At 35.3% G+C, this 12,367-nt stretch overlaps 4 non-coding genes across 4 annotated transcripts; 1 reads left to right on the plus strand and 3 right to left on the minus strand.

The window, feature by feature from the left end:
• The first annotated feature begins 7,549 nt into the window (after nt 1-7,549).
• On the plus strand, nt 7,550-7,632 carry TRNAL-CAG (transfer RNA leucine (anticodon CAG)). Its single transcript has one exon. It is a non-coding gene; the product is annotated as a tRNA-Leu (tRNA).
• A 1,369-nt stretch (nt 7,633-9,001) lies between these two features.
• Nucleotides 9,002-9,073, minus strand: TRNAE-CUC (transfer RNA glutamic acid (anticodon CUC)). The gene has a single exon. It is a non-coding gene; the product is annotated as a tRNA-Glu (tRNA).
• A 315-nt stretch (nt 9,074-9,388) lies between these two features.
• Nucleotides 9,389-9,460, minus strand: TRNAE-CUC (transfer RNA glutamic acid (anticodon CUC)). The gene has a single exon. It is a non-coding gene; the product is annotated as a tRNA-Glu (tRNA).
• An 806-nt stretch (nt 9,461-10,266) lies between these two features.
• On the minus strand, nt 10,267-10,338 carry TRNAE-CUC (transfer RNA glutamic acid (anticodon CUC)). The gene has a single exon. It is a non-coding gene; the product is annotated as a tRNA-Glu (tRNA).
• Between the last annotated feature and the right edge of the window lie 2,029 nt (nt 10,339-12,367).

Genomic DNA, 12,367 nt, shown 5'->3' on the forward strand with positions numbered 1-12,367 from the left:
TGTGTGTAGTATGTAAAGGGCGACAGTTTACAGTATTTTTTTTTCGTGTGCACTTATTGTTGTTGTTGCTTAATTTACAGCCTTATGTCACTTTGGTGCATTATACTTTTCATTATCGCGCAGCAGCACCTAAAAGTGCGAGAGAGCGTGCGAGAGTGAGCGAGAGAGAGAATAGAGAGCGTAAGAGAGCGCACACCCATTCGCACTCTGTCTAGCTGGAGCGATGGCACATGTGTCTATCTCCTTTGTTAATGTCGTGTGTATTGAAAAACGAAAAAAAAGAGCAACAAAAAGAGTAACAACAACAACAACAACAACAGCGACATCAACATCAAAAGGAAATGAGTTTTCATTTAGCGCACACAAAAGCGGAAATGAATCGAAATAAATAAATAAATGCACCTGCAGCACCTCCCAGCGCAGAGCGCCCACACTGACTGATCCCACCACCCCAGCAGGCGCTCGCCCCTCTCTCTCTCTCTCTCTCGCTCGCTCTCCCTCTCTCTCTGTCTGGCCAGTGCAGCATCTGTGCGTCGCGTCAGAGAGAGAGAGAGAGAGAGAGAGAGAGCTCGCCAAAGGCACATGCGCTCTGCCATTAAGAGAGAGCGCACAATTGGGCAAGAGCTAGGCTGCCCAAGCGCTTGCTAGCTCGCTCGCACACAGCTGCCGCCCTCTCTATTGCACGCGGCGTGCATTCAACCCAGCAGAACAGTAGCAACAGCAGCAAGAGCAGCAGCAGCAGCAGCTGAGGGCAGCGACGTCAGCGACAGCATCAGCACCTGACTCACGCCCCCTTGCGCAACCCTTTCCCTCTTCCACACCCCCCTTCCACGCTCTATCAGACAGTCTTTTTGGTCGTCGTCTCGCGGCGTTTTCATTTTCGCGCTGCATTTCGTCGTCTTCATTTTCTTTGCTCGTTTTCTACCGGCGGGCAAAACTCTCACATTGTTTTTGTTTGTTGTTTACCGTTTGTCGTTTTTGCCTTTTTCCCTATGACGCGTTCTTCAGCAACGCCAGCCCCGGCCTCGGCCCCACCCACCTCTTGCCCCTTTGGGCTGACTCTCCACTGTGCTTTGCTTTGCTTTGCTTTGGCCTTATCAAAACTTTTTGGCGCTCTCTGTTTTCTAGTTGCCTCTGCCTCCCACTCCTTTCTTTTTCCTCTTTCTCCTCTTCCTCCGGCTGCTGCTGCTGTTGCTGCCTGCTCAGCGCCGTTTTTATGTTTTGTTTAGGTTTTTTGTCGGCGCTGCTTTTACTTTGACTTTCATTCAAGACGACTCTTCGACGCCCTGTTCCCCCCCTCCCCGCCACGCCCCTCGGCTGCCTATCGTCGCGCGACACACAAATGCCAGAAACGAGCGCCAAAAACTCTCGTTGCGAGCAAAATAGATCACAAAATGGTTAACAAAACCGCATCCTGCCCTCCGTTGGGGTCGCTTAGAATATGAAAACAGAAACATAGACACACACCTACACACACATAGACATGGCCGCACACGGAAACAATTTTCTAATGAAAATTAAAGTGCGAAACGTTTTCAGCACGAGTTGAAGGCGACAAAACTTAATTAGAAATTTATGACTAGATTTAATATTAAATGGGCAAAAATTATATATTCATAGGAAATTGAAATTCAATTTAGATTATATTCTATATGCTAGTTTACCTGTATATGAATTTTATATTTAATAAACATTTTTGTGAAAAAAAAAAATTTTTTTTAAATTAATTACTATAGAAATTAAATTAGAGCAAACCAATTTAAAAAATAAAATTTAGAATTGTTTTAACATATAAAAACAATTTTAATATTTAAGAAATACAAAAAATATTAATTATGATTCAAACAAAGAACTAAATTTAAATTTAAGCTTGACTAAAATAATAAGGCACTTAATATGTCTACATTAAACATTAAAATTGATTTGAAATTCTAAAAAAAAAATTGGTTTATAATTAATTTAGAATTGTAATTTTATGATAGACTGAAAATTGTAATTAAATTCCTTTTTTGCGCCTCAATTCATGTAATTTTAAAAAAGAATATTTTTGTAAATTAAATGAAAATTTAAAATTTAAAATAAAATGAACTTTCAAAATATTATTTAGATAGTACATTTTGAATGATAATATGGAAAATGTCCTTTCAAGTAGAATCGATCAGTCTTACACATATAAAAATTATTTAACTCAAATGTTATGGTAGAAAAATTTTAGATTTAGTCATATTCCAACTATTGCTCAGCTTTAAATAATTTACTACCCTATCATATTAAATCATATTATGGTATTATATTATTTATATATGTAAGTATATACATTTTTGTTATGAATATATATTCTTTATAAAAATAAAAAATATATATTATAATAATATATAAATATACCTTTGTATTTGGGTAATTAATTTTGTTTAGAACAATTTCTGTTATTTTTTCGTAGCTGAAAATCATCTCAGCTGAGCAAAATATACACTAAACACTTCAACTATTTATAAATTGTTTTAATTAAATACCTAAAATCCAAATAAAAAACTAAATATTCATCTATCTTAAGCACATTCTTTAAGCACGGCATATGGTCCATATAGTCACAAGTCGACTAATATTTATTATGAATAAACTATTCGATATGGGCATACCAAAACTTTGATTAACTGCTGGATCAGTCATGGATTTCGATGGTATAATAAGAGTATAGAGCATTACGCCTTTGCACAACGTTGAATGCTAAAATTTTGAAAACATTACACTGAATCAGATAATACAGATATTTTTGTATGAATTTTCCTTTTTGGTTAGATTTTTGTGGACGAAAAGAACCGAACGGAGATTTTTTTTGGTTTGTTTCGAACGCGTGTGCAGAGTTTTCTAAACTAATTTTGTTAATCAGTTGAAGCATTGAGCGCAGCTAACTAAAGCCAACAAAAACAAGAGTGCAAATTGCACAGAGGGTTGGGGTTGGGGGTGGGTCAAAAAACCACAAAATAGCGAAGAGGACGACGTCGACGTCGTCAGCGTAATAGAGAAATAGGAATGGGCTGAATGAATAGGGGTTTTTTTCAGCCTGGACTTTAGGTGCATTAATTAGGGGTGGCAGCAAAAACAAACACAAACACAAATACAAACACACACAGTCACACACACACACACACATAGACTAAGCGCAGCATTTTAGATGAAAGCTTTGGCTGGCATGGCGTATGCGCAATATTTGTTTAGTAAACAACATTTCACTCACTTTTCGCGTTGATTTTCCTAATTGTTAAGGCATTTTATTTTTACATTTTGTTTTTCACTGTATTTTTTGGGGTTTTTTTTATTTTGGAAAATTAGGCGAAAATCATATATACATATAGAGAAAACTGATGCGACTAAACCGAAAAGTTTTTGAATGTGTGTTGCTGTTGACAAAGCATTTTCGAAACTGAATTTTTTTATGCTGCGTTACGCAGTGCAGCAACAAAATGCACAGCGACAGGCGACAACAACAACAACAGCAACAACAACAGCAAATGTTGTGCGTGTGCCTTTTAAAACTCATTATGACTTGCAGTTGCAACAAAACCACAAAATGTGGGGCCGAGCGGGCGGGCGGGCGGGTGTTTGTTTGATTTTCATTTTATTTTATTTCATTTTTGTTTTTATTTAAATTCATTTCATTTTTTTTTGTGCTGCTGCTGCTGCTCGACTGTCAATATAATTAGCAGCCCTATAATTGCATGCCCCCTGCCACGCCCACTCAGCCCACTGCTGCATTTTTCACGCACACGCAATTGAAATTTGTTTTCTTTTTTTTTTCTCATTTTATGTATGTTGCATGTTAATTTATACGATTATTTTGTTGTTGCAGCATCATCAGCATAATCAGCAGCAGCGGCAGCGGCAGCGGCAGCAGCAGCAGCGGCGGCAGCGACGGCAGCAGCCACGCATTTCATGCAACTCTCATTCCAGCTGGCGACTCCTGCTGCCGCCTCTGCCGCTGCCTCTGCCGCAGCTACTGCTGCTGCTGCTGCGCGCATGCTTCTCATTCGCTATTGCAACAGCAATAACAAAAACAGTTTTTTTTTTAAATTCTTTTTTAGATGCGTTTGTGTTGCATTTTTTATCGCGCAACAATCATTCACAATTGAGCTCTTGAAACTGTTGGCACATTAAAAGCTGCACGAGATGAGTGAAGTGTGATTGAAGGAAAAACTGCAAGAGGAGAGGGGTAGAAAAGAAGAGAAAATTAGGCTGAAGAAAACTGATGATGTAAGGAATTGCATAATGGATACATCTAGTATAAAACAGGTATATATTATAAATATTTTAAACTACTTTTCAAGACCAGAAATAAGGGAATTGCGAAAAAGCTCTTTATAGAACTTCAATCTGAACATTAAATTTATTATTATTATTACTAATTTCGATAGTTATTAAATTCTATTATATGTAGCATATTTGGCTGAGCAAGAGATGTTTATCAAAATGGACTATTTAGCTTTTTTTTTTTTTTAAACAATTTCGTAATTTATTTTATTTAATTTTAATTTGTTTTTTCTACATTTATTTAATTAAATTTATTTTATATATGTTATATATATGAAAAATATTTGTAAATATTTTTTAATTAACAATTATCATTTATTTTAATTCTTTTTTTGTTAGATTTTTCGTTCACAATTACAATTGTTTTTGTTTTACTTTATTCTAATATTAATTTTTTTGCTTCATAGCTGTTGTTTAATTATAATTTTAAGTAAAAATTACAAATATGTTGTTTAACGTATATATTGTTTGAAGGTATTTACATATAGTATTATTTATATTTTTTATATAATATAATTACATTTTTATAGCTTATTGCCATATAAATGTACAAATAAATATATTCTAATATACTCATTGAGGACAAACCTCTTCAGTCAACTGTGAATGATATTCACTTCGCATGTCGTCCTGATTCATATATACGCACATTAATATTATTTTTTCATCCCGCTGCATTCTCCATAAAAAAGAAATTATAATGCAATTTATTATTATATTTTTTTTCGCTCTTACCCGCCTTCTTCCTTGCCCAAAAGGCCGACCAACCAAAATACAACCCAATCCAGCCCAAAACGAACGCACGCAACGCATTTTGCTGTTGTTGTTGTATATTTTGTTTAATTTTTTTCTTTTCGTGTATTTTAATTTCGCATTTTTTGTTGTGCTGTGCATTTTTTGCATTTTATTTTGATTTTATTGTCATTTTGCGTTTTGCTCTTTCCACGCAAGTTTTCCCGCCCACCGGGCGTATACACAATATATTGGGCAGTTATATTCGAGAGCTGTACATATGTATTTAAAAATATGTATATACATGCCTATTATATAAAACTATTATCAACTGCCACAATAAATATATATGCAGCTATAAAATATATATAATATATGTGAATAGCCGAAAAGAAAAGCCTTTATTGATTTTTATAAAGCTTGCAGAAACATAGACTGATAATGTCTATATTTGTAAATTATATTTTGTATGCCTAAGTATGTCTAAGTCCAATTATATAATAGTAATACAAATTGGTTTAAATTATTTCAATACCTTACGACTTCTAAGACGATTTTTTAAATAATTTAAGCAATAATTTTTTAAATATTTAAAAAATATTTGCTTGATCAATTTCGTAATAATATTTATTTAACAAAATATTTTTAATGATGTTGTAATGCTATTTTATTGATAGTTAACTATTTGTTTCATCAATTATTAAATAATATTTTTACCCTAATTTTGAACACAATTTTTAATTAATTTACTTTGTTCTAATTTTTGTAGTCTTATTTCATATCTTTATAATTTCCATATTACTTAAAAATATCAATCTAGACCATATATAATATGACATAAAAGTTTACAATTTTTGAAAGAATAAATATGCAGACATACGTTTTACTATTTTTATTTTATAATTAAATTTTTTTTTTATAATAAAATGGATAAGAAGTTTTGATATACATCTGGTCAATCTAAAATATCATTGAATATATTTTGTTATACACATTTGAAAGTCCATTCTGACTTCTTTTATACTACACCCCCTCCATTTCATCTGCCTATCAGCCCTGTAATCTACATAGAGAATCGAAACTAAATAAATTATTATTAATATGCTGCTCGGCAAAGCCATTCACAAGCCCTCATTAAACATTGTAAATGGCTTTTAATGCCATTAAAAATAATGCATGGCCATAGGCCATATATGTACATATATATTTATATACTTATTTTAAGTATATAATTCATGCTCGTGTCCAATCATTGGCAATGTAATTATAGTTAATTAGCACGTTGAGTGTTTGCTCCAGGCAAATAAAATGTAATTTTTATGAAATGATAAAAAAAGAAGAAGAAGAAGCGTTCATTGGCTAATTGTAAATTGGCAAATGGCAAACGTTTGCCACATTTATGTATATACATATATTATCTATATCTATTTGACAATATAAATGTAGCTATAATTTGCATAACTAGTTAAAAATTTGCATAATTCTATTGATCAACGAAAAAACAAATTTGTCGCTCTTAAATCATTTGGAACCTATAAGTACAGTTATTTTCCATGTGGGTTTGGGCTACGCACAGCATGCACATGGAAAAACAGAGAGAGAGAGAGAGAGAGGGAGTAAGTGTGAGAATGAGATAGAGGACAGTGAAAGAGAGAGACAGAGAGCTGCACATATATACACTTGCATACATATGTTATAGAGCATGGTACATGGTATATGGGTTGACATTAAAATAAATTCCTCTTTTTTGGCGCACATTTTTGTTTAATTTTTTAGCAAGTGTACGAAAAGCTCTGCTGCGCTACAATTGAGGGTATATTGGGAAACCCACTAAAGAATATACTTAATATATATCGAAGCAGTTAACATACATTCAATATTAGTTACTTTAAGTAGAACTCGACTAACTTTAATCTAAAATTTCCCTGCAGGAATACCCCTACTCTATCCGTCATTGCAGTTCATAGCGCAGTCAGCCAGTCCCGATTGCATGCACTTTTTATTGCTTTTCGGCAATGCTATTCTTTGTTTTTTGTTTAATCCCTGCGTCAACTCTGATTAACCATGCCCACGAATGGGGCGCACGCCTCTCTGTTGCAACTGCTGCAATGCAGCCCGAAAAAAGAAACAAAAACAATAAAGTTGGCGCATGTGAAAAGTTTTTGTATACACTTTTTTGTTTTATTATGTTATATATGTATATATGTGTGTAGTTATTGCATGCAATTGTAAATATTGCAGACAAGGGTGTTGCATTATTTTTGAACAGTGGGCAACAGTCGTAAATTAATCATAAAATGTTGCGCACACTTCATTGATATTAAATCAGAATTCACATTTTTTCTGAACTTAAGGTGCGCATATCTAAATATATACATATATGTACATGTGTGAACAAATATTATGTCTATTTTAATTACTTCGAATTCGATTTCGAATCGTTTAACTTAATTTGCATTGATATGTAATTCTCCCGCTCATATAGCATTTAGATGCGATGCGACGCTAAGTCAGGATGGCCGAGTGGTCTAAGGCGCTGCGTTCAGGTCGCAGTCTACTCTGTAGGCGTGGGTTCGAATCCCACTTCTGACAAGATCTTTTTTATTTCTTATTTATTTTTTTATTTTTTTTTATATATAAATAATATTTGTACTAATTTTTAATAATCATTTTAGACGCTTCAGATCATTTTACTTGCTTTTTCGGTTTATTCCGTGGCCAATTTTTGACCAAAATTTTCGTCTGTGCTTTGCGCAGTTAAAAAATGCAACAAGAATAATTTTTTGTGTGGCCATTAAAACATATACCACACACTCACATACTCATGTACGCACACGTTATGTACCCGCATATGTATTGGCATTGTTGCCATTTGCGAAAAAAAAAAAACAGAATTGATTTCCATACAACATTTTCGAATGTTCTTTTTTTTTTTTTTACTTTGACAGCAAAAATTGCAACCCTTAAAAATTGTTCGCCTCTTTCACATATGCGAATTTTCGGGCCTTAATTTATATATTTTTTTGGTTGGGTTTATTTTTAATGATGCGAATTCGATGTACGCGAAATTTTTCATTAATACAAGCCTCTGTTTATTTTTGTTCGCCCGGGTGTGGGAGAGAGAGAGAGACAGCAGGAGCGACAGCGACAGCGACACAAAGTCCAGGGTCCAGCTGCATTGAAACGCATCGAGTGGGGGAGTGCTGGGAGTTGGAGAGGTGGCGCCCAGACATAGGTAGGCTGGGCAGATTGTATTTGTGTAATGGACATGGGCTTTAAGTGCGTTATATACAGAGAGCAAGTAAATGAGGGTACGTGAATCGCTCGGTCAGTACAGACAGGATGTTATGTAGTCGTAGTACATGCGAGGACTTTCTGTGGCATCAATGCGGGGGCTGTTCATGCATTGCGGTTGTTTTTTTTTTGTTCCTGTTTTGACGGCCTGTAGAAAAATATTGTATGCATTGCTTTTATTTAATTTACCCAACACAGAACAATTTCTTGTACGCCTTTCTCGAATAATTCAATATTATATTCCATTAAATTTTCGTTAGGACTCCTGAGTACCTGTACCTAGACATAAGCCCCCAGCCCCCAGTCATTGATTCACTCCCTCACAGACGCCCGCAAAAAACGTGGCCAATCAAATTTCGCTCATCGAACTTTAACAATTCGCATTTGTCTGCATGCAGCAACATGTATTATGGGTAATACGCACTCGTAATTGGATTATCGGCAACTGAATAGCACACAGGTGTTTCGCTGGGATGTTCAGACAGGTCCTTTGTGGAGTTGTCAATGAAGATTCATTACAGGTAAATCAATTAACTAGCTAATGGACAGCATAAAACTCAAATATAGATGAGGGTAAATGTATGCACAGGAAATACACAAATATTTAAAGTGTGTATGCAAATATTTAAAAAACATAAACAAAATAAGAAAATAATTTTATTCTGTCTTCCCATACCGGGAATTGAACCCGGGCCTCCCGGGTGAGAGCCGGGTATCCTAACCACTAGACAATATGGGACGTGCGATCTTATCCAAATTCATATTTATTCATCTACAATTATATACAAAATTATCGGATTTAGTATCCTATTTTTATATATTATACATACCAAAGTAAATTTACTTTACATATATACTAAATTAAAAAGTTTCTTAATAATTTGTACATAGATGCTTATAAATGATAATGATATGTTATTAGTTACCTTTAGACAATCTATATGAAAAAGTGAAACAAATAAAATACATATAAAGGAATTAACAAAAAAAAAATTAAATAAAATAAACATAATACATTATTTGAAAAAATAAAAAAAATATCCAAGTAATTACTTTCCCATACCGGGAATTGAACCCGGGCCTCCCGGGTGAGAGCCGGGTATCCTAACCACTAGACAATATGGGACTAGTGATTGCCGCCAGCTAAAAGTCATATTTAAGACTCACGCTCACAATTATAAGTATGTAACAAACCTTTTGATTTACTGAGTAAAGGCAAGTAGGCTTTCAAGTTAAATTTGGCTTTCGAAAATTTATTTCATTTCCATTTTCACTTTATATCAAAATTCATCAGTAAGAGATGCATAAACAAATTTTGGCAAGATTTTAAAGTAAATATAACTATGGAGTCATTTGGCTATACGACTACCCCTGATGAATTGATCCGACCAATCGATATATTTAATGACGCATTTGACTGTTACATGGATGCAACCACTCGGCGTGTAAAAATTATTGAAATGCGCATGCATATTATAGCTGATCACTATCGACAATATGCAAAACTAGCGAATGAAGTGAATAATATTTGGAGAGATTTGGGTCAGAGTCGCAACACCGCTGATTGTAGTGCTGATGCTAGTGCTAATGCTTATGCTAATACTAATGCAGATGCCAATGCTGATGTCATTACTAATACTAATGCTGATAATAATACTGAAACTAACGATGATCATACGCAAAGGGGACAAAAACACGATGAGCCCAAAAGAATGTCATTTTTTATGTCTAAAAAGAATGCACGCATTTGGAGGGAACGACTAAGGAAAATGTTACGATCGAATGAGATGAAATAGTTATTTTTATACTTTTACTTTATCATTTTTACTTATATCATTTTTATGCATACAAAGACTTTTAGATTTTTAAAGATTTTTCCGGATGTACAAAATAATAAACTTGTTTTAAAAAGTAGCTAATATATTGTAATATTTCCCATACCGGGAATTGAACCCGGGCCTCCCGGGTGAGAGCCGGGTATCCTAACCACTAGACAATATGGGATGGTTAATGCACTCTGCCCAGACGTGATTCTTATCATATGTAAGCACTCGAATCATACATCTTCCCATACCCAAATATATATATATATATATATATATCCCCGTCAATCAGTCCAAAAATATATGGATATTCACAAACAGAGTCTGATTGAATTAAACTGCCTTAAAATGCAAAGTGCAAAGTGCAGTCCCTTTCAATATTGGGAGCTCGAATGCAGTTGGTTAGGGAACTACGATGCGATGCGATTGCTGCACGGCGTGCGATAAGGTATGATCCCCTATATACGCACATATGTAAACACCATATGCATATGTATGTATATACTTGATGCCATTACATATGTATATGCTCGACTATATGAGCTCGGGCAAAAAGTACGCACATCAACGACAATGGCAACATGAAGTGCATTTTTCTGAATTTTTGTCTTTATCGATTTTTGGTGTATGTAACGCAATGAGCCAGGGCGAGATAGCACTAGCCAGCAGCCCAGTGTGCTGCAGTCAACTGCAGTCGGGTGCATGGGTGCGATAGAGAGAGAACCAATATGCATACCGTATAAACTGTAAATATAAAAAATGCAAATGCAGCCGAGCAGTCACAGGGGGGCAATCAGGAGGCAGCGAGTAAGCAGCAAGCCACTGGCAGAGCTCACTGCAAGGATGCAGCCACTGACGGCGCACCCAACAACCCAGCCACCCACCCGCACACTCACACGCGCACAGGTACACTCACTTAGACACACACACACATAGTCAAACTGCTCCGCCCTCAGCGCACATTGCCGAAAAATGCAACAGACCAAAGGCGCAGCCGAAAAACCCAAATGCAAGCCTGAAAGAGGGTTGCCACACGGCAATACACTGAGCGAATTTTCTGACCAACAAAATATGATGTCATATTTGGAATATGTGAGGACAAATCGTACTTTAATGAAAAAAAAAAACATAATAAATTGAGTTATAAATAGAATAATCGGATAACAACTCCTAGAATTACACTGACCAAAATTTGTAACTAGCAAAATTTAGTGGAATATACAAAAATAAATAGATACTTTAATTACAAGTTCGATCAAAGGTTTTATCACCCAAAGAGCTAGACTACAATCTTAAATAGATAAGAGTTTATGTATTTATAAATAAAAAGAACACCAAATATTTTGAATACACTTGGCAAAATGTGTTACCTTAAAATAGAATTTAATTAACTTACGTCTATAATAGTTTGGAGATTTATATAAACTGCTTAAATGATATGATTCAATATAAATATATAATTTCGGCAAGTGTACTTCGTTCTATATAAGCATGCATCTCTATATACAAACATACATGTACATATATACATATGTAGGTACGTACATGCTGCTTATCATAGTGCTACCTTACACCCCATGCAATATCTGGCAGCTGGCTTTGTGGATATACCTTTTCATGTTCTCCTCCAACGGCGGGCAACACCTAATGAAGTTGGAGTCCGTTGGCTGTCAGAAGCAATTGTTGCAGGTGGTGTGGGTGGCTCGGGTGACTGGGCGGTTGGGTGGTTGGGTGGTTGCGTCAGGTGTGGTGTTGGGCCATGTAGTTATGTTGTCAGCAATTCAACCGCACAGAGACGATTGCCAATTTTAATGCATGCTGTAGTCAGGAGTCAATTGCAACAACAACAAAAGGAACAATGCGTCGACAAAGCCTTTTGCATTTTTAAATAAAAATTGCCAGGTACATGCTTTACGAGTCTGAAATGGGTGGGCTGGGGGGAGGTGCCTGAAATGAATGGCCATTTTGTAAATGAAGTTTGCGGTTTGTTACGTTGAAATTCCATGCAGATTGTAGAATAAAAGAGGAAGAGGGAGAGAGAGAGAAAAAGTGGCATCGGAAATGAGAAATTGCAATATGCATATGCTTTGGCACAAAAAACAGGGGTGCAGCCGCCGATGAATATTCCAGCCGCAAAAAATAGAATTTTGAAAGCCTAAAGTAACTTCAGATTGTCTAAATTGAATGCATATATTGAAAGCTTATTAATT

The sequence above is a fragment of the Drosophila arizonae genome, chromosome 4, assembly GCF_054131065.1.
Source record: "Drosophila arizonae isolate 15081-1271.41 chromosome 4, UAZ_ARI_1.0, whole genome shotgun sequence".
Lineage (NCBI taxonomy): Eukaryota > Metazoa > Arthropoda > Insecta > Diptera > Drosophilidae > Drosophila > Drosophila arizonae.